The following is a 22,232-nucleotide window of genomic DNA, read 5'->3' as shown; positions in this document are numbered from 1 at the left end:
AAATGGTTATTTTCACTACATTTGATCTTAACATTCCATATGAAGGATTCATGTCTCATGAATGAAAAATATGCCAAAGGTCGTGGTGGTAACAGGGGCAGTTCAAGGCTCCTCACCTGCAGTCATTGGTAACAGTTTTGTAACAGCCATGTGAGGTGAATATAAAGCATTTTAATAATTTGTGAACACCATGCTGTTCTTTTTCATTCACCTAATTACCAATTATTCAACAATTAATGAGATAATGCATTTAATAATTGTAGCTCTCTTCATATATTTGATATGCAGTGTCTATTATTTACACATTTGCTCACTATAAAGCTCAAGATTACTGAACCAAAGCCTATAGCAATTGAAAATTATGCTTAGAAAACATTTAAACCCAGTTTCAATTCATTTTCAATACAGTAGTAGGCTTTGATTCAGTTTAATAAACATTTTAAGCATTAATTTGCAAAACAATTTGTTATATTCAGTAGAATAGAAATTGACAAATATAGTGTTTAATAATTTTGTGGCAGGAAGGCAGATCTTATCATGTGTAAGAGTAGTATAAATGTCTAGTGGAGTCGTATAGTGAAGCTGCTTAGTCTGTGTTGAAACAAAGCAGTTGTGGCCACCCAAAGGGGACCTTGTAGAAACCAGTTCTATTAACATTCTCTCATCTGGAGGGAAGAGGCTCCCGTGACTCAGAAGGCCTCTGATAGCCTCACGAGGCCCTTCTTCTTCCTGATATTATGTGAAGTAAACAGTTGACTGGAGTGACACTCTTTAGTCATGCCATTGCCTGACGGTTCCCACACGTCGGGGGCGGGCCTCTTGTAGTGATGTAATTGCCTTTAAGTTTCTCATGCTTCGGTAAGTAAACCCAATGAACTGAGCTGGACTTGCAAGGCTTTCTTTGGTCTGTCTGTGCTGGTTCTGTTTGGAGTGAATAGAATACGCAATTACATTGCCCCAGGAAAAGTCACACAACAAACATGATAGGGGAAGCAAAGTAATTTGAATAGAAGGTTTCTAGAGTAGGTTGTGTTTAAGTTCAGGTTTGAAAAAAAGGGCTAGTATTTCTATAAAAAGCCTAAGTAAGAAATTCAGAGGAAATTAAATAAAGCAAGTAATAAAAGACATTGTCACATCATTAGAACAGATTTTATAAAGAATTTTTAATGAGTTTCTAAAGGTTTCCCAAACATTGTTAGATGTAGAAATTTAAAAAGTGAAAATTTCTTAAATATATTTCTCACATTTCTACTGAAATAAAAGTACTATTTTTAAAAAATTGAATTTGAAACAAAGCAAGTATTTTTGAGGAAAAAAAACTTGTGAATTTTACTAAACTAGTAGAAGCATGTTTCAAAATATCTGTGAATATGGATGTGTAAATTAATAGCCAGTTTGTAGCTGAAGTTTCTATGTGCCCCACCTAGCTCGCGGTTAGGATAATTCTCTCTCATCCATCAGTCCCACAGCTTCTTGGACCCACAGGCTAATAGTATTTTTAAACTATGGCCATGGCAGGCTTCTTGTTATCTAGTTCTTATATCTTAAATTATAACCAATTTCTATAGATCTGTACTTTGTCATGTGGCTTGTGGCTTACCAGTATTTTACATCTTGCTTTTCATGGTGGCGGCTGGCAGCGTCTCCTCGGCCTCTCCTTTTTCTTCCTATCTGTTTGGATTTCCCATCTTCCTCTAAGTTGCCTTGCCATAGGCCAACTGGCTTTATTTATCAACCAATCAGAGCAACATATATTCACAATGTACAGAATGACATTCCCATCACCAGTTTTTAGAATTTTTGATGCATTCTATTCAATTATAAAGATAGAAATTTGGGAGAGACTAAATTGAATGATATTAAAGCCTATTCAGAGAAAACATTTTAAATTTGTTATCATTAAAAAGAAAATAATTTTGTTGTAGATATGTTGGGTCACTTGTCCATCAAAACCAGGAGAGACCCCACCCCCCAGTCAGAATGTCTGTCACCAAGTAAGTAATAATAAATGTGGTGAGGATGTTGAGTTTAGGAAAAGGAGCACTTGAGCAATTTTGATGGTATTATGCATTATTCTGGACACTATGGAAGCAAGTATGGAGGCTTAAAAAAGCCCAAAAACGAACCTTAAAAGTACGGTTAACATATGAACCCATGACACTACTTCTTGTATATCCCCCAAATAATTAAAGTTGTCTTAGAGTAAAGATGCTTGCACATCCATGTTTATTATGGAACTAATCATAACAAAGTATTGACTCAGCCTAGGTACCTGCCAGTGAATGAATGTCTCAAGAACCTGAAGTTATATATTCGCAACTGAGTTTTATTTTGTCATAAACAAGAGTGAAGCTGTATTACTTTTAGGAAAACAGATGGATTCAGAGATAATTTTATGAAATAAGATAGACTTAGAAAGACAAATTATCACATTTTTCTCATGTACAGGAAAGAAAGGGAGATACAGAGAGAGACTTTTGGGAAGCAGAAATAGTGTACCATTCTTTAAAAAAATACTGCAGTAGAGGAGTATTTTTAAAATACAGTATTTTAAAAATAATACAGTACTATATTTGTACCTAACCATAGTGAGTACAAAAAAGAGTAGTGTGGTGAATATGACATATTTATGTATGAAAATGTAATAGTTAAGCTTATTATGTTGTAAAATTAATATGCACTCATAAAATAATTTTATTATTAAGAAAGATAAAGTAACTTAAAAACAAATTGTGAATAAAATGGATGGAGTCATGATGGCTAGCTGAAGGAGCTAGTGCAATTGTTACTTACCTTCCTCTCTGCCTTCTAAGGGGAGACACGGAGAGAATTGATCATTATTGATTCATTTTGTGAAGTCAACTACTATTTCTGTATCTTCTCTTTGGAAGTCATTACTGCATCAGTTACTTCCTGTGTTAATGCCATGCTAACACCCTCTAGTCATGATCACCAGTGACCTAGATACTAAACTGTGATGCAGTAGTCTAGGTAAAGATTGCCAGTCCAGTTATTTGCAAGATTAAGTCATTTTGAAAGAATGGGATGAGCCAGCGACTCTTATTTATTTATTTATTTATTTATATTATTTAAACCACAGTTTCCCTTCCCACCTCTCCTCCTGCCCCCTCCCCCTGCTTTCTATCTACCCCCTCTCCCCACTCACTCCTCCTCCATCTTCATTCAGAAAGGTGCAGGCCTCCCATGGGCTCGAACAAAACATGGCACATCAAATTGAGGCATGACTAAGCTCCTTCTCTTGCATCAAGGCTGTGCCAGGTAATCCAGCATGGGGAACAGGTTCCCCAAAGCCAGCCAAGCACCAGGACAAGTCCTGCACTCACTGCTAGGAACTTACAAAGAGATCAAGCTACACAACTGTCACATACATGCAGAGGCCCCATGGAGGCTCCCTAACTTTTGGTCCAGAAACCATGAGCTCCTGCAAGCTCAAGTCAGCTATCTCCGTGGGTTCCTCATCATGACCCCCCTGGCTTGTATAGTCCCTCCTCCCTTTGTTCAGCAAGTCTTCTGGAGCTCACCCAGTGCTTGGCTGTGGATCTCTGCACCTGTTTCCATCAGTTACTGGGTGGAGTATCTCTGATGACAATTAGGGTAGTCACCAATCTGATTACAGTAGATGGCTAGTTCAGTCACCTTCTCCACTATTGCAAGGAATCCTCACTGGAGTTATCCTTCTAGATTCCTGGGTGTTTTCCTGGCTCCAGTTTTCTCTCTAATCCTGAAATGCACCTGCATCAAGATGTCTCTTTCTTACTCTACCTCTCTGTCCCTCCCCCAGCCTGCCTCCCAAACCCAACTCCCACCCCACCCACTCTCTCAAGTTCCCATTCCTCCACTCTCCCTTTCCTGTCCCCAGTTTACCCTGGATATCTCTTCTATTTCCCCTTCCCAGGGAAATCCATGTATCCCTCTTTGGGCCCTCCTTGTTATCTAGCTTTTCTGAGACTGGATTGTAGGTTGGTTATCCTATACTTACTCCTAATATCCACTTATAAATACATACCATGTTTGTCTTTCTGGGGCTGGGTTATCTCACTCAGAATTTTTTTCTAGTTCTATCCATTTGCCTGCAAATAAAGAATTCAAGAAACTAGACATCAAAATACCCAATAATCCAATTAAAAAATGAGGTACTGATGTAAGCAGAATTCTCAACAGAAGAATCTCAAATGGTTGAAAGACATTTAAGGAATTGCTCAACATCCTCAGTCATCAGGGAAATGCAAGTCAAAATGACTTTGAGAGACCATCTTACATCTGTCAGAATGGCTAAGATCAAAAACACTAATGTTGGAGAAGATGTGGAGTAAGGAGAACACTCCTCCACTGCTGGTGGGAGTGCAAACTTGTACAGCCACTTTGGAAATCAATATGGTGGTTTCTCAGAAAATTGGGAATCAATCTACCTCAAGATCCAGCTATGTCACTCTTGGGCATATACCCAAAGGATGCTCAATCACACCACAACTATGTTCATAGCAGCATTATTCATAATAGCCAGAACCTGCAAACATCTTACATGCCCCTCAACTGAAGAATGGATAAGGAAAATGTAGAACATTTACACAATGGAGTATTTCTCAGCTGTAAAAAACAATGACCTCAGTGACTTCTTTTCCTGTCTCCCATGTGTATCATTGTCTAATTTAGAATCATTGCTGAATAGTAGAATTTTCTACAGCGGATTTTTCACATCCTTCCTTAACAACCACATGATTGTTATTGACTCCACAAAGAATTACATAACCCACCTGTCAATAGTGCTAAGGTTAAAACTTATTCATTGATCATGTCTTAAACAACAAACTGCATAGTGTAACAAAGAACCAAAGACTGAGTTATGTGGAGACTAGCTCCAGATGTGGGAACAAGGAAGGGGAAAGGCTTCTGTGGAGAATATAAAATCAACAATAATACTAAATATCAATCTGATTTTATTATTAATATGCATTATGAGCTTCTGGTGAGGGTCATTGATGAAATTCTCCTTCCTTATACACTATATAGATTGTAATAGTTTGCAAAGCCAACAGGTACTTGGCAGGCGATGCTCTAAATGGTTACTTCAATTTTCCTGCCGAATTTTAGTAATACATTTGTACACTTTAAAAATATCAGCTCTTGTCTTTGATAAACAATCTTTGTATGGAAGTAAACTCAGAGAGATGCTCACAATCAATTGACTGCTGCCTCTTAAGCACTTGGCTGCACCTGTTCAGTGGTATGTTTGTCATGGCTTGTGAATAAGTTCCTTCATTTCCAGTACCTGTCATGGGGCAACCTATCTTACGTTGGCTGCCTTCAAAAAGCAGTGAAATGTCTTTCAAATCCATTCCTTCTCTCTGTGTTATTATCTATACTCATCATATCTTGCCTGCATGGTAGAAATTGCTAGAAAACCGAGGATCTTCCTAATTCTAGTTTTATATGCCACTAGACCATTCTCTCTAAAGGAGATTATGTTGCTTATCCAATTTATAACCTTTAATATCTCCATTTATATTTCATATTGTATAAGGTCTGACATGGTAGCCTGCCATTCCAGCTCCCTGACCATTCATTACATTTTAGTATTACTATATTATGGCCTTTTTAAGCCCATAGGTCCCCATGTCTGACCTATGCTCAGTAAGTTAAAATATTTGTTAACAGTCTTTACTGTGGTTTTTATTAGACTGTGTTATTTTTCTTAAGTTTTAAAATTTTATAGCATTAATATCCATATTAAATGCTTTTACTCCCCATTAAACTCTTAGGTTCATTGTCAGCATAAATTATGTCTGATTTTACCATTTTTATTGTTGGCATCTAGCAGAATATCCTGGGTATTAACATAGACTACTGTGTGAAATTTGCTTCCTAAAGTAATATAATAGAAATTGGGACTGAGTATCTGTTAAATTGAGAATATTATGAATAGGAAATAGCAAAGTCAGAATTCAGTATTCAGGACCATAAGAGTTGAAAGATGAATAAAATTTATACCACTGTAATCATAAAGACAGCTTAAGTAGTAGGTTAGATGAACCTGTATTAAAACTCAGAAATTAGTTAATTATGAAACTTGGCCTTTTGACTTCCATGTTACCTAAACCTGAAAATAAGAATTTCGAATTTATGTACTGATAACTTTCCCAAATTGAAAAAGCTAAAATTTGATGAACAGTTAGATCCTGCCAAGAGAATTGCCATCAAGATTTAAGAGCCATATATTATGGGTCATAATGCTTCCATTTCTATCAAAAATCCTAAAAGTTATTAACCCTGAATCTCTGGGAAAGTCGCTTTATCATATAGGACCTCAGTATTGTCAACAGTCAAAAGAGGATGGTAGATATATGCTATATACTCTCTTAATTCTGCAAGATAAAGGGAGCAACAGCCCCTCCCTGCTCCAATCCCTTGAGATTTCTCTTCCACAAACCAGAGACAGTAGTCATGCAGCCTCTCTCTTTATATGAAGTAGTAGGTTTCCACCATCATTTTCCAAAAATCTAAAAGAAGCACTGGTCTGCTTAGTTAAGGCATTCCCTATCTTTGAGTTCTGCACATCTTTTCATCTTGTTTGAAAGCCAAATCTCGTTGGATGATGTAGGTCCTAGATGGTTCAACATCATAAAGTTAGCTACCGAGCCACCAAACTCTTCTTGTGTATCAAAATCTTCCTCCATCCAAGATTTCTATTGGTTTCATTTTTTGAACCTTCCAAGTAGAATTTTCTCAGTCTACAATATCCTAGAAAGATGATTCTTTAATAACTGAAGAACTGAGAGTTTCCCTCCTCACTCATTTTTTATGAGACATGTAAACAGATTATTATTATTATTATTATTTGAAAATCTCGTGTGATGGCTTTCTTGGTTGTCAACTTGACTACATCTGGTATTAACTAAAACCTAAGGGACTGGGTACACTTGTGATGGATTTTTCTTAATTAAATCATTTGAAATGGGACAATCCACCTTTAATCTGGTCACACCTTCTAGTGACAGGATATATGAAGGACATGGAAGAAGGAAGCTTTTGCTCTTTGCCTGCTTGCCCTTGTTCTCGCTAGAAAGTTTATTTCTTTACTGGCACCAGAACCTACTTGTTCAGGATTCCAGTGTATACTGAAGACCAGCTGTGATATCTAACCTTGTGGACCAAACCACTACTGGATCCTGGACTTTCCGTGGGTAGATAGCCATTGTTGGACTAGCTTGAGCACAGCCCGTAAACTACTGTAATAAAATCCTGTATATATTCATTCTATCAGTTCTGTTCTTCTAGAGAACCCTGACAAATATATCTGGGACAGCTAAAAATATATGCAGCTTCCCAAAGCAAAGACCTCTTCCTATAGGGTAGCCTGCCATACAGAAAGCTTGGCTCCCTTACTATTTAGGGAGAAGCTTCTCCATCAGTAGGTTTCCAATTTTTCCAAAAGCTCTTTCATGTTATTAATCTCTTTATCTACTCCCCCCACTACTCTACTCTCTGTTCCCTCACCTCAGTTCAATCCTTCCTATTGCCTTTTAACCCCTTATACCTTTCATTCTATCTCCCGACCCTCGAATGTACTTCCCCATGCCCTTTAATAATTTCCTGACCTTTATGGATATGGACACAAAACACACATATCTGGAGATTTAACGCTAACATCCACAGATGAGAGAAAATATGAGACATTTGTCTTTCTGGGTTTGGGTTGTCTCACTCTGAATGATTGTTTTCAGCTCCACCTATGTACCAGTGAATTTAATTTCTCTTAATAGATGAAAGAAGTATCCTTATTTTTACATGATATAATTCTATAAATAAGAAAGACTGCAAAGACTCTATCACAAAACTGAAAAAAACATTTTCAGCAAAGTGACAGTATATAAAATTAGCATACAATAGTCAACAACTTTCACATATACATCAACAGAATAGGCAAAAATACCTAGATATAAACTCACACAATGATAGACAACTGATTTTTGACAAATATGCCAAAACTGCACTTGGAGAAAAGGTAACTTCTTCAACAGTGATTCTGGTAGAACTGAGTGTCCAAATATAGCACAATGAAATGAGCCCTATTTCTCACACTGCACAAAAATCAACTTTAAATTTATCAGAGATTTTAATGAAGGTCTGAAACTAATTAGAAAAGAAATTACAGAAAACATGTCAAGCTAGAACCATAGGTAAAAGCCTTTCTGAATAAGATTTGGGTTGCTTGAGAAATGATGCCAATAATATACAAATAGGACATTATGAAATGAAAAGACTTTTGTACAACCAAGGAAACAGGTAATAGAGTGAAAAGACAGCTGAAAGAATGAGAGAAAACCTTTTTAGTTGTACATCTGTCAGGAGAGTCATTTCTAAAATATATAAGAACTCAAAAACTAAGCAATAAAAACCCCAAACTAAACAATTGAACTAAACAAACAACCCAACTAAAACAAAAAGCCAAGGAATTGATAGTCACTTCTCAAAAGGTGAAATATAAACAAACAACAAATATATGAAAAAATATACAACTATATTAGTCAACAGGGAATGCAAATCCATCTTACCCCAATCAGAATGACAGTCATTAAGAAAATGATGAATGTTGATGAAGATGTGGACCAAACTGAACCCGATACTCTGCTGGTGAAAATATAAATTAGTCCAGTCACTATGAAAGTTTCTAAAAAACTGAAAATCAATTGACAATATGGTCCACTTATACTGTTGTATTTTTTACCCTGGAGAATTACAAGTTCATCTATCTCAGAGATACTTGTGCACCATGGTTATTCCAGCATTATTCACAATTGTTAAGTTATGGAATGACCTCAAGTGTCCAGCAGCCAAGGATTGGGTAAAAAAAAAAATGCCATATACCTGTACAGTAGAATTTTTCACCATAAAAAGAACAAAGTTACATTGTTTGCAGAGAAGTGGATTTGACTGGAGATAGTGATAGCATGTTAATAAAAGCAGTATAACAGATACATACTGGGTTTCTCACATTTACAGTTCCTAGATTTTATAGATACACATAAAATCATATATTTATAACATGTCATAACATGAGAGTAGAAATGAAGCTGTCTGGGTAAAAATAGAATTAATTATAGGAGAAAAAAAGAAAGTAAGGGAGAGAAGGAAGTTATGTCTAACTCCTTTTCTCATGTATATATGTAGTGTGTGTACATACACTATTTTTAAAAAAGAAAAAAATAAGCAATTAAAAGACTTGAAAGGAAGAAATTATAAAACTATATATAAAATATATATATATATATAACTATATATATAATAAAATATATAAAACTATATAAATATAACATTTATTCCTTGGTGACCTAATTTATTTTAGATTTTGGATGTGGTATCTGATTATATATGTTTGATCATATATGTTTTATATGTCTTTATCAGAATAAAAATCAGTTTTAAGTAGGATTGGTACAGTTTTTGCTCTTAGAATGAAACAAGAGATGAAGTGTTTTTTTTTTTCTTTTTTTGGTTTTTCTGAGACAAGTTTTTATTATATAGCAGTCCTGGCTGTCCTGGAACTTGCTCTGTAGACCAGGCTGGCCTCGAACTCACAGAAATCTGCTTGGTTCTGCATTCCAAGTTCTGGGATTAAAGACGTGTGCCACCACTGTCTGGCTCAGAGATATATTTTAATGGTTCTGTAATTATGTAGTCATGAGGTTCTTGGAAGGATAAGCACTATTTTATAGCAACATAGACTCTCATGCTAGAGGGCCTCCATTGTTTTCACTATTGAGATACAAGGAGAGATAGCTCAGTGGTTAAGAGCACTGGCTATTCTTCCAGAGGTCCTGAGTTCAATTCCCAGCAACCACATGGTGGCTCACAACCATCTGTAATGAGATCTGGTGCCCTCTTCTGGTGTGCAGGCCCACATGCAGGCAGAATACTGTATGCACAATAAGTAAATAAATTTTTTTTTTTTTAAAAAAAAGAGCCTCAGTGCATGGTTACAAATGGAGTCTAAGTGAAAGAAGCTGATGGATTCTGGGTTACAGATGCTTTTTAATTCATTATTTTGTATGTGGCCAAACATAATTATGTTTTGCTTAGCATACACCCAGTCAATGATAAGAAAAACACTAATAATGAATTGAAAATCAAAATATAACAAAACTCCTCAATATTCTGTAGAGGCCAAAGGGTTAATATTGTAAGTGAATACTCTCTGAAGTAAAGATAGATGGGCACAGTTTAGCAGGTGAAATAAACTTATCTGACACTGTGAGAATGTTTCACGGAATGCTAACCATATACCGACAGAAGTAGTTTGACAAATGCCAGTTTAGGTTATGAATTTAGTAGTATTTTAATATTAAGTGATTTTATGTGCTTTCAGTGTAGATTTCTTTATCTAAACAGAAATGAGAAAAAAGTGGACTCATGAAATTAGCAGAGTAATAAACAATGGAAGCCAAAAGCTACAGTTTTATATTTTAATATTACTTTGCACTCAAGATTCTTAGTATCTTCTGCAACAGTGTGAAATTAAAGGTCCATCCACAGAAATGAATGTGACATTATTTTCTAATTTTCAAGCAGTAACTATACTTTTTAATTTCCATATTGTGTTTGACATGAGAAAGCTTCATAAGGTTAATACTTTTAATATAGTTAATAGGTTAGTAGCAGTAGTGTATCACTGCACATCCTCAGCCTCTGTAAGAAGAGTTTAATGACATAAGAGTGTTTGAATATAATACCAAATATAAATGTCCATTTATGAAACAGTTCTTTATTGTATAAAAGAATTCCCCACAGTTACAATGTATACCTTTTCTTGTATATGAGAACAAGCAGCTATGCAACCAGATAGCAACAGAATGGAGGGATAATTCTATAAAGTCTCACTTTGTGGAACAATGAGGTTATTGGGGTTACCCACAGGAGAGTGACCCAGGCACCCCGTAAAATGCAGCACATTCTCTGCAGCACCATCCTTTCCCAACTTGGCATTTTTAATGTGCTTTCAAAATATACATAAAACATAACAATGAACATTAATGGAACACCAGGTAATGCTTATGTCCTAGTTAGGGTTACTATTGTTGTGAGGAAACACTATGACCAAAAGCAACTTGGGGAGGAAAAGGTTTGTTTTACTCACAGTTCCATATAACACTTCATCATCAAAAGCAGAGAGGGCAGGAACTCAGAGTGGGAACCTGGAGGCAGGAGCTGATGCAGAGGCTGCTTACTGGCTTGCTTTCCATAGTTTGTTCAGTCTGCTTTCTTATAAAGCCCAGAAACACCACCAGCCTGGGATGGCACCACCCACAATGGGCTGTACCCTTCCATTCCAATCACTAATTAAGAAAATGCCCTACAGGATTTACTATAGCCCGATCTTGTGGAAGCATTTCTCAATTGAGACTCCCTCCTCTCTGATGACTCTCACTCAGAGGTTCTCAACCTTCCTAATGCTGCAACCCTTTAATACCGTTCCTCATGTTATGATGACCTCCAACCATAAAATTATTTTCATTGCTACTTCATAAGTATAATTTTGTTACTGTTATGAATTGTAATGTAGATATCTGTGTTTTCAATGGTCTTAGGTGACCCCTGTGGACGGGTCTTTTGACCCCCAAAGGGGTTGTGACCTACAGGCTGAGAACCACTGCCTTATTTCAAGCTGACATAAAACTAGCCAGCACAGTCTGATACAGATATATGTGCATAGTGTTTAAATCAGTTTCAATGTATTTACCTCCTCCCTCATCACGGCTATGAGCTAAGAACTTTCAATATCCCTTTTCATTGTTGAGGTTGTGTTATAGATGTCCTACATGGGACTGTTACTTACTCTCTCCTTTTTGACCCACGCTTGTTTCTATAATAGCTTCTGTCCACTGCAAAGAGGAGTGTCTCTGATGAAGTGTGAGAGCTACCCTTACTCGTGGGTATCAGGATCAGTACTTAGAAGGCAGTTGGAAATTAGCAACTTAGCAACATGGTAGTAGTTAATTCTCTTTATGAATGTGGGGAATCCCTTGCTCCAGACAGGTTTGATGACCTGGGATGGATGTGTGAAGTCAGCACCAAGAAGAGATTGTGACCATCTGTTGTTCAAACAAGTGGCCTTGGATAGCCTGGGCTGTCTTCATTTAAACAGTTTTGATGGTTTGCATGAACAATTTTACAATCGGTTTTCCTTCCTATAAGTTTCTAAAAACGTTTACAATAATTACCAGTTTATTCCTCTCCTCTTTCCTCTCCCATCCCCCAGCTTTCCCACTGGTATCCATTACCTTTTTGATCTATATCTCTTCTGTTAGAAGCATAAGCATTTTTGCATGCTACAAAGGAACTTTTCTGGCTAGGCACATGTGGGGGCCCAAATTACTCAGAGTCAGAGAGTCTGAGCTTGCTTTACCCAGCAGGGTGCATAAGGAGATGATTTTGCCATGGGCGTGGTTACCAGGTGTTTGGAAGGGTCCACACTTGGCTGTGCTTTGATCTTGCAAGGAGGAGGTCTTTTGCCTCTCCACTTGGCATATTATAAAAAAGCCATTTTGAATAAATTTTGAGGCTGTTGGATATTGACCCAGGCCCTCTCAAAGCTATCTTGTGTCTCTTTCTTTTTTCGTCTAGGTCTATCTTTCTATCTGATATTTTCTCATTTCTCTCTCCTCCACCCAAGAACTCTTCGACAGGTGGGAACAGGTCAGAGCTGGTCTCCCACAGACTCCTACAGGCACAACAGTGTGCCCAGTTGGCAGAATTTGCAGTTACAGCATCATGCAGAGTGAGAGACAGTTTTGTCTCTTATGGTTAATATTTATATCTGATAAGGTCTGAGTTCTCACAATCAACTCACCAGCCGAAGCTGGATCAATCCATTCTACATTCTGTACTATTCTATCTTCTCTTGGGGCTTACCAGGTTTTTTCTATTTATCCTATAGGCAATATAACTGTGAGACTTACTCTTAATAGTTGGCACTGTTTATCCCTTGTCCTTATGTCTATTTCTCTTAATGTCTCAGGGTATTGGCACAGCTATTAGAAATGAGGGGACTGTGGGTTTCTATGATTCTGCTTCATTCCCTGTTCCTAGACTGTTCCCATTTACTCTTGATATCATCTATTCAATAACATTTCTTTAAAACTCTTATTGTTAAAGTCATTTTTTCTACAACAGTTATGCAAATATGTAATATTAAACTTCATGACCTACTGTGACTCATTCCGGCTAGCAGTACGACCAGCATAGTGAAAGCGAGGAGAGCAGATAGCACACATGCTCTTGGGGTCATGCCCGGATTTAAGCAGCAAACTGTCCAAAAAGACAGCAAACTGTCTTTGCCAAGTGGCCTAGGATCTCCAGGGTCTTGCCATAAGAAGAGCCATTGTGCTGTTTTCAGGCCTTGTTCCTCAAAGAAGTCACATGGCTCCTGCCACATAGGGTCCCAACCCTAAATGAAAAACGATAGGCAGTCAATGACTGAGAGGAAGGGAGAATGCTTCTTCACGGACAAGTTCTACATACATGTAGATATGGCCAATACTAATATGAATTCAAGAGGGCCTGGTAGTGGAGACACAAGGGGACTTGAAGGAGGGAGGGGGAAGGGTGTCTAAAATACATTGTGCCCATGTATTCTAGTGGGAAGAAAAATAAACACAAGAAAGTGGTCATCTGTAGAGTTGCTGAAAGATAATATTTAGATAGTAAAGCTAAGTATATAGAGAAAAATTTCCCATTTCTGGTATGGGCTAGTAAAAAAAAAAATGAGTTATTTTGTCATTGTAAAAGCTCCAAGCCACAGATGCTAAGTTATCTGTGGAAAACTTGTAACTAACTTTGCTATTTTTATTAAACTATGTAATTGCCATTCTGTAGTTTGATGGGGGTGGAGGGACGGGGGTGCCAAGTTCAAGCTGTTGACTGGACTTTATGATGCTGCTGAGTTTTTGTGTTGCCAAAAGGAGACATGATCGACAAGGAAAGGAAACTTTTATCTACACAGAATTAAATATTTTCCTTTGGCCCCTAACAAAAAAACAAAAAGAAAAACCCCTTTCTTCTGGCTTTAAAAACATGTATATTGCCTCATTATTGAAGGCAAGTATAAGGATCCACTTATATTTTTCTTCCCAAGGACAATTCCAGGAACATTTGTAGGTAGTTAAGAAAAGCTAATTGAATGAATATTTTCTTCCAGTAGCACTAATCTAGCAAATTGAGATTGTAGGATTATTCCCACTAGCCCACTAAGATCTGAAATTAATTTACTTCCACAGATTAGGCAGGGAAGAGTGCCAGGTTATAAAGACACGTAAGTTTGAGTTTATTGAAAAGGAAAGCTTATGCTAGCAGTTTTACTGCATCTGAAAATAGTAAAAAAAAATAAAATTTACTGTATAAACAAAAGGCACAGCTGCCCAATTAGTTTCTTCAAAAAGGTATCCCCATTTTGATGGAGACACTTGTTTTCTATTATTGTTAAGTAAAGGCAGATGTTATTTATTATTTAGGATTCTCAGGATAATAATCTTGATTATAGTTCTTAATATAGATTTACTTCTAGATTGTCTCATACCTCAAACAACCTTGTAGTGTTTTTTTGTACAAAGAACAAAATGGCCATATGAAATCTTACTAGTTACATGGATTATAGATTTTGTAAGATGGATACATTCCAGCGTGGTTTTTAAACATCTGTGTTGCTTTTCCATCCTTGTCTGTACTGTGAGATGCACTGATGTCATCATGTCAATATGAAAATTAGGGCGATGTACACAACATTCTTTCAACAATGTAATTGGGAAATTCATCCCTCCTCCTAAGAGAATCAGTCTGCACACTTACTGAACAGATGTGAAGAAAGAAGTGTGTGAGATACTCTGACAGGAGAACTATGCTAAATGAGGAGCATGTGTCATAAATGTGAATCTTACATAATAGAATAGCACCTTTTACAACACAACTGTGATCATAAAACCATCTGCTTCATAATCAGCTTGGAAAGTGCATCTGGTATTGCTCTATCAGCTCTCTTCAGCTCTCTAAATTGTTCCTAGATGTACTTTAAAAACACAACATGAACACAGGCATTATGGGTGGAGAGTCTGAATATCCAGATGGCTTCCTTTAGTATCTTTACTAATTTCATCATTGTATTTCTTAATTAAGTGCTCTCAGTAAGCATGTAACTGTTACCACTAAAATCATATTAATTAAACAAACATTTGAAGGACCAGGTAAGTGGTGCTTTCCAAGATAGTTTTGTAAGTTGCTTATAATTTTATACCATCTCCAGTACTTCTGTCTGTTAAAGAAACTGCAACAGCATTAGAATTTTTACTTTGACTGTGGTGTGTGTAATACGACTAGTTTAAGAGAAAACGATGGCTTAAAATGATGAGTTAATGCAGAGCCAGTGGGCTCTGGGGATACAAATCAGTCTATATTGAGAAGACACTTTTAGTGTTTGATATCACTGATCTAGATTGTAGTATTGATATTGGAATTGGAAATGGCTATTTTCTGGTTGGTCACTGTACTCACTGGTCTTGTGTGTCAACTTGATGCAGGCTAGAGTCATCAGAGAGTAAGGAGACTCAGTTGAGGAAATACTGAGTGATCATTGTGGGAGGGCCCAACCCATGGGTGGGTGGTGCTATCCTTGGGCTGGTGGCCCTGGGTTCTATAAAAAAGCAGACTGAGCAAGCCGTGGGAAGCAAGGCAGTAAGCAGCTCTCCTCCTCCGTGGCCTCTGTATCAGCTCTTGACTCCAGGTTCCAGCTCTGCTTGTGCTCTTGTCCTGACTTCCTCCAATGATGGACTATGATCTGGAAGTGTAAGCTGAGTAAGCCCTTTCCTCCCCGACTTGTTCTTTGGTCATGTTGTTTCATTGCAGCAATAGACACCCTAAGACAGTCACAGTTGCTCCTCACAGTGAGGAAACGGTCCTCTTTATGTTAAGAGGCCAAAAGTACATGGAGTTTATGCATTCCAGTTTATTTTAACTACTACATGGATTACACTTCCCATTGTAACTGGAATCCATTGTGCCTGGAATTCCATGAGAATTGACACTTTTTCCCTCAGTGTCTTTTGGTACAACACAGGAGCTATGTACCTCCCCACACCCCCAGTCATCTTCCTAAACCCCTGGGACGGCTAATTTTGGTTGTCAACTCGATCACTTCTGGAATCGACTAAACCTAAGCAATTGGGCACATCTGTAAGGGATTTTTTTCTTGATTGTATTATTGGTGGTGAGAAGGCCCTCTCTAAATCTGGATCAGTTGATATCAGGAGACACACCCTAAATCTGGGCCACTTTCTGGTGTGGCAGACGAGGAAGAAGGACACTTTTGTGCCTGCATGCCCTCATTCTTACTGGCAAGTCCATCTGTCCTGCTGCTGAAGCGTCCCTTCATTGGTATGAGGACCTACTTCTTTGGGATTCCAAGAAATACTGAAGAGCAGCTGAGACAACCAACTTCATGGATTCTTGGCCTTTCCATTGAGAGACAGGCAGTGTCTATGATTTCTATCTTCTAGATATCTCTTCTATCATTTGTTCTTCTAGAGGACTATGATTAATTTATCCCCTATTGCTTCATTTTTAAGGCCAATACCCAACTCTAGTTTTAATTTTGAAAGTTGTAGGTTTAAGTTAACAACTCTAAGTTATGAGTATGTGCTTTAATCATGTGCTTATCCCCTTTGATATTAGATCCTTAATTTGCTTTTTCAGTTTGTTTTTGCCTTTCATGAGAGTCTCTCTACATAGTCCAAGCTAGTCTGTACTCAAGAACCTTCTGGCCCTTCTTCCTAAATGCTGGGTTGATAAGTGACACTCCACAATCTGGCCTTTGGCTGACTTTTCATACTGAGATTTTGACTTATACTGAATACAAATTGAACCTTATAATAGCCAGTGTGTCTGACTCCACATTCAAACTCATGATCTAGTTTGATATTATTTATTATAAAATTGGAGTTCTCATTGTATTCTTGTTCTTAAGAAATGTTTATAGGAAATAATGTCACTATCCTCAAAGAACTAATTAACTATCTAACTAAATTCTTTAATGATAATCTCAGGATGATTAGTTAAGTAAGTGACATGTGAGTTGGCTCCAAGGAATACGTAAAGATTTTTAACTGTTGGAGACGATGTAAATATAGGTCACAAAAAGACACAAAAGTGAGATTTTTTTTGAGAAGGAGGAAACAGTAACCAATTAGTATTAAGTGGGTACTCTGTGTTATCTTGCACATATGTTTTATTTAATTGTCATAGATGCTACATAAAGTACCTTAACTCTGTCCAAATGGTTCTCCCAAATCCGCTTTGTTTATCCTCATGATTTTAAATTCAAGTTCCTGGTTGGGATTACAAGGTAGTAAATGAAGCCGTAATAAGGAGTCATCAGACCTTAGAGCAAAAAGAATGGAGAAAAGTCAAACATCTTTTATCACTAGATAAGGGACTTAAATTCTAGTTTAGAGACCCGGTATCCACTAGTACTGTCATACATTGTTACCAAAGCACTAAGCAGCTGGGGTCCATAGCAGAAGAGCAACAGAAGAGGAAACACAAGAATAAAGAATCTAATTAAGGCACTAAAATATGTAGAGTAGTATTTTTTTTTTTGGCATTTTCATATGTATCTCTAGGAACTAATCAAATGTGTCCTGCCATGTTACCTGGATCAAGGACACCTCTCCACTCTTCTCAGAAAACAAAGGACAGTGATGAATGGCACGAGAGATAATTTGACAGTCTTCTTTGTGTTAAAGGATAGTTGTGAAAGATTAATTACATGCTTTATTTATTCATCGTGTGTCTCTTTTTTACATTAAAAGTGGATGACTTTAATTTAATGTAGACTCCAAGTGTAGAGAATGATAAAGAATGAATGATTTCAGAGTCCATATGTTATATGGTTAAACTCCAGCAATAACAATCATATTGTTAAGGATGAAAGGGAAGAATTACATACTACAGAACATAATAATAGTAAATAATTCAATATTAATATACTGTACTAATCACATAACAGTGAAACAGTAACATTTACTGTCTTAGAGCCATCTGAGTATGTTTTAATTAATGTTATGATATTACATTATAAGCAGCTTATAAAAGAAAGCATTTAATTGTGGGCTTGCTTTCAGTTTTGGAGAGTAAGTCTGTGACCATCTAGGTGGGGGCATGGTAGCAGGCAGGCAGCTAGAGCACTAGCTGAGAACTTGCAAGTTAAGACAACCATAAGATAGACAGAGAGGAGCGGGGGAGCTAGCCAAGAATGGCGAGCTTTAAAACCTGAAAGTCCACTCCCCAGTAACATAACTTCTCCAATAAGGCCATATCTCCTAATCCTTCCTAAATAGCCCACTAACTCAGAACCAAGCATTAAAATATAAGAGCCACGGGGCTATTCTCATTCAAACCACCACAGACCATAATCACAAGAGCTGGAGTGAAAAAGAAAAAGGGGGACATTATGTAATTATACTTTAATAAAATGTACTATTAAAATGATCATATAAAGGAGACTCTCACAGAGATACACACCTAGTGAAAATGCAGAGAGCAAGTGACCGTGGGGTGCCCACACCCACCTTGTGTGTCTGGAATACAACCTCTAAACCTAAGGCTCAGGAAAGTAGCAGGCAGACTGGAAGAACCAGAGACCCAAAACACCTGTTCCCTCATTTTAAAAACTTGTTATTAATAATCCACTAAATGACTACTGCCCTTCTGCGAACAGTATATGGCCATGAGCAACCTATCTACAGCCACGTTCTCAATGGAGAGTGAGTCTTTCTCCTCAGTAGCCATCAACTGCTGATAGCTCTTTAGTAGGGCTGGGATATGTCTACAGCTGTGGCACTGAATGTGCCTGATCTCATCAGCCATTATTATTAATAACATAACTAAATATTTTGCCATGTTGACCAAGGATTAATATCTAGAGTATACATTGGAACTATTTTATCAGTGATATGGTCAAGAAATTTAGATTAAAAATGGGCAAAGGATAGAAATACACTATTGTATTGTATGAAGGACAAATGAAATGACTAGTGAGCACATCACCACCAGGAACCAGAAAATTCAAATTAAAATGGAGTACTTCATTGTTAAACACTTATCAGATCAATGGTAATTAGTCAAACAAAATCAAGTACTGTAGAGGGCACAGGGTCCTTGTGCTCACAAATGAGCACCTGGAAACCAGGAATACTAAACACAAAGGCTTGTCTCCTCAATGTGGGAGATATAGTCCTGCTTTTACATCCATAAAGCTGGAAGTGGACATAGTTTATAACCTGGTCATCTTTGCTTTCTGTAGGGCCAGAATTCATCGGAATTCCCAAGACTACTATGTTTGTTTATTCTAGACTCTCTCTCCCTAGATCTTGAGCATTGCTTCTCAGTCAATAAAATCCATCCTTATAGAAGATGCCACAACAGCCTAGGTGACTTCTATGTTACCTTGGGACCAGGCCACTCCTGACTCCCACAGGCATTATATTTATCTTAGCCATTCTTCCTAGACTCTTATCTTGAGCATTATTTCTGAATCAATAGACCCCATCTTTATGGAAAAAGGCATATGTATTTTGTAAAGAGTTTCAATGTAAACATGTCTTAAGCTTTGTTGTACACATGGGATTGAGTTAATTAGCATCAGGAAACTTTTTTCCAAAATTGTGCTGTGTTTAAATATGCCTAAAATAAACTGCCCAGTGTTACACTCTAGAAGCATGAACCAACACAGGCTACTGAGTCATGTCGAACCAGACTTCCTTCTTACCTCATTTGGATCATTACTCTGCTGACAATAGTGTTTGCAGAGGTCCCCACAAAAGACTATTAGAATATGGAAATATGAAGTCCTCCTGTCTTATGTACTGGCTGGTTTTGTGTGCCATATTGACAGGCTAGAGTCAGAGAGGAAGGAGTCTCAGTTGAGGAAATGCTTCCATGAGATCTATCTGGAAGACATTTTCTCAATTAGAGATCAAAGCGGGAGGACCCAGCCCATGATGGATGGTGTCATCCCTGGACTGGTTGGTGGTCCTGGGTTCTATAAGAAGGCAGACTGAGCAAGCCAGAAAAAGCAAGCCAGTAAGCAGCTCTCCTCCATGGCCTCTGTATCAGCTCCTGCTTCCAGTTCCAACTCTGCTTGAGTTCCTGTCCTGACTTCCTTCAATGGTGGACTATGGCCAAATAAACCCTTTCCTTCCCAGCTTGCTTTTTGGTCATGGTGTTCAGCATAGCAATAGAAGACAAATGGTACCAGCATATTGGGGTATTGCGGTGACACACATGACCATGTTTTGGGGAGGACTGTGGAAGGACTTTGGAACTTTGGCTAGAAGAACCTTTGAGTGTTAAGAGCTCTGTGGGATGTTCTGTGGGAACTTGGAAGATAAAGATGTTGAGAGCTTGGCTTGCAAAATTTCAGAGGGAATTTAAAACACTCTATTGGGGCCATTTGTTATTTTGAATTAAGATTCTGTGGTTCTGGTTAGCTGGGACTGTAGAATTAGCTGTGATTAACAAGATACCAGAACTACTAAAGTGAAACTTTGCTTTGCTGGGATACTTGATGCTGTTCAGCTGGAGCTAAGAAATTTGTGGTGATTAAGAAGAGACCAGCATCACTGAGGTGAAATCTTCTGGGAAGTGTTTCCTGGGAGCACAGAGAAGCTGTGTTCCAGAGGTGGCTGAGGTTGTACTGAACTTGATAAATGTGTAAGAGTCACCCAGGGAATACTGGTTTTGAAGGCATAAAGGGGTCATAGCGAGCAGCTAAGGTTTGGCACTGTGAGAGGTCAGGAAAAGCCATTGGTGAAGGTGCAGCTTCAGTGACAGTTGAAGGGCCAGGACTGAAGGGGTCATGCAAAGAAGTTGAGGATTGGCACCATGGAGAGAACCTATGAGAGTCTATTGGTGAAAGTGCAGTCAAGTTGCAGCTGATGACCCCAGCATTTTGGAGATGCCAGTACCATGGGATGACCACCAAGAACAGTAGCAGCAGGAGAGCCAGCTGGAGCCTAGAAGACAAGCTGTGTGTGCTACAGAGGGCAGAGCTGGAGAAGTGACCCAAGCCCTTTGGAGGAGTCCAGAAAATTGTGAGTGAATCCCAGATAATTGGACATTGAGTTATTTATACTGTTGGAGTTTGATTTTGCTTGGTTCAGATTGTAATGGTGCCCTTGTTGTTCCCTCTTGAAGAAGGTATTTAATTTTGATTTTTAAAGGAGCCCACAGATGGAAGACTTGAACTTTTAAAAGAGATCAGATATTTTAGAGAATAAAATTTTAATGTTTGGATTTGTAAAGACTGAGGGACTTTTAAAATTATGATTTTAACGTGAGATATTGGGGATGAATAAGAAAGGAAGGGTCGTGACTTAATAGTGATATGTTTGTGTGTCAATTGTACTGGCTCATTTTTATGTGTCAAATTAACACCAGCTAGAGTCATCAACTGAGGGAGCCTCAGTTGAGGAAATGCCTCCATGATATCCAGCTTTAAGGCATTTTCTCAATTAGTGATCAATAGTAACTGTAGAGTTTCTATTGCTGTGCTGAAACACCATGGCCAAAAAGAAAGTTGGAGAGGCCGGGCGGTGGTGGCGCACGCCTTTAATCCCAGCACTCGGGAGGCAGAAGCAGGCGGATCGCTGTGAGTTCGAGGCCAGCCTGGGCTACCAAGTGAGCTCCAGGAAAGGCGCAAAACTACGCAGAGAAACCCTGTCTCGAAAAAACCAAAAAAAAAAAAAAAGAAAGTTGGAGAGAAAAGCGAGAAAAGCAAGTTTATTTGGATTACACTTCCATATTTTAGTCTATCACTGAAGGAAGTCAGGGCAGGAACTCAAGCAGGGCAGGAGCCTGGAGGCAGACCATGGAGGGCTGCTGCTTACTGGCTTGCTCCTCATGGCTTGCTCAGCCTGATTTCTTATAGAACCTTGGGCCATCAGCCCAGGGATGGCATGATCCACAATGGGCTGGGTCCTCCCTCATCAATCACTAATTAAGAAAATACGCTTCACCCAGATCTTATGGAGGCATTTTCTCAGTTGAGTTTCCCTCCTTTTAGATGATTTCAGCTTGGGTCAAGTTGGCATAAGACTATCCAGCACACCACTTTTAAATAGTGTGAGTTTAAATGTGTGAAGTCATCCATTAAAGCGCCGTAACATTAGGCA

At 38.0% G+C, this 22,232-nt stretch overlaps 1 long non-coding RNA gene across 2 annotated transcripts; it reads right to left on the bottom strand.

The window, feature by feature from the left end:
• Nucleotides 1–274: 274 nt before the first annotated feature.
• LOC121824107 (uncharacterized) lies at nt 275–20,528 on the bottom strand. Of its 2 annotated transcripts, XR_013045913.1 has the most exons (4): nt 17,321–20,528; nt 8,574–8,649; nt 4,028–4,091; nt 275–921 (listed from the first exon to the last, which is right to left on the bottom strand). It is a non-coding gene; the product is annotated as an uncharacterized LOC121824107 (long non-coding RNA). The 2 variants fall into 2 exon arrangements; XR_013045914.1 differs by lacking the exon at nt 4,028–4,091 and having other exon boundaries at nt 17,321–20,526.
• Nucleotides 20,529–22,232: the final 1,704 nt, after the last annotated feature.

The sequence above is a fragment of the Peromyscus maniculatus genome, chromosome 19, assembly GCF_049852395.1.
Source record: "Peromyscus maniculatus bairdii isolate BWxNUB_F1_BW_parent chromosome 19, HU_Pman_BW_mat_3.1, whole genome shotgun sequence".
Lineage (NCBI taxonomy): Eukaryota > Metazoa > Chordata > Mammalia > Rodentia > Cricetidae > Peromyscus > Peromyscus maniculatus.
Note: the sequence above shows the minus strand (reverse complement) of the source record. Positions and strands in the feature narration are given on the sequence as shown.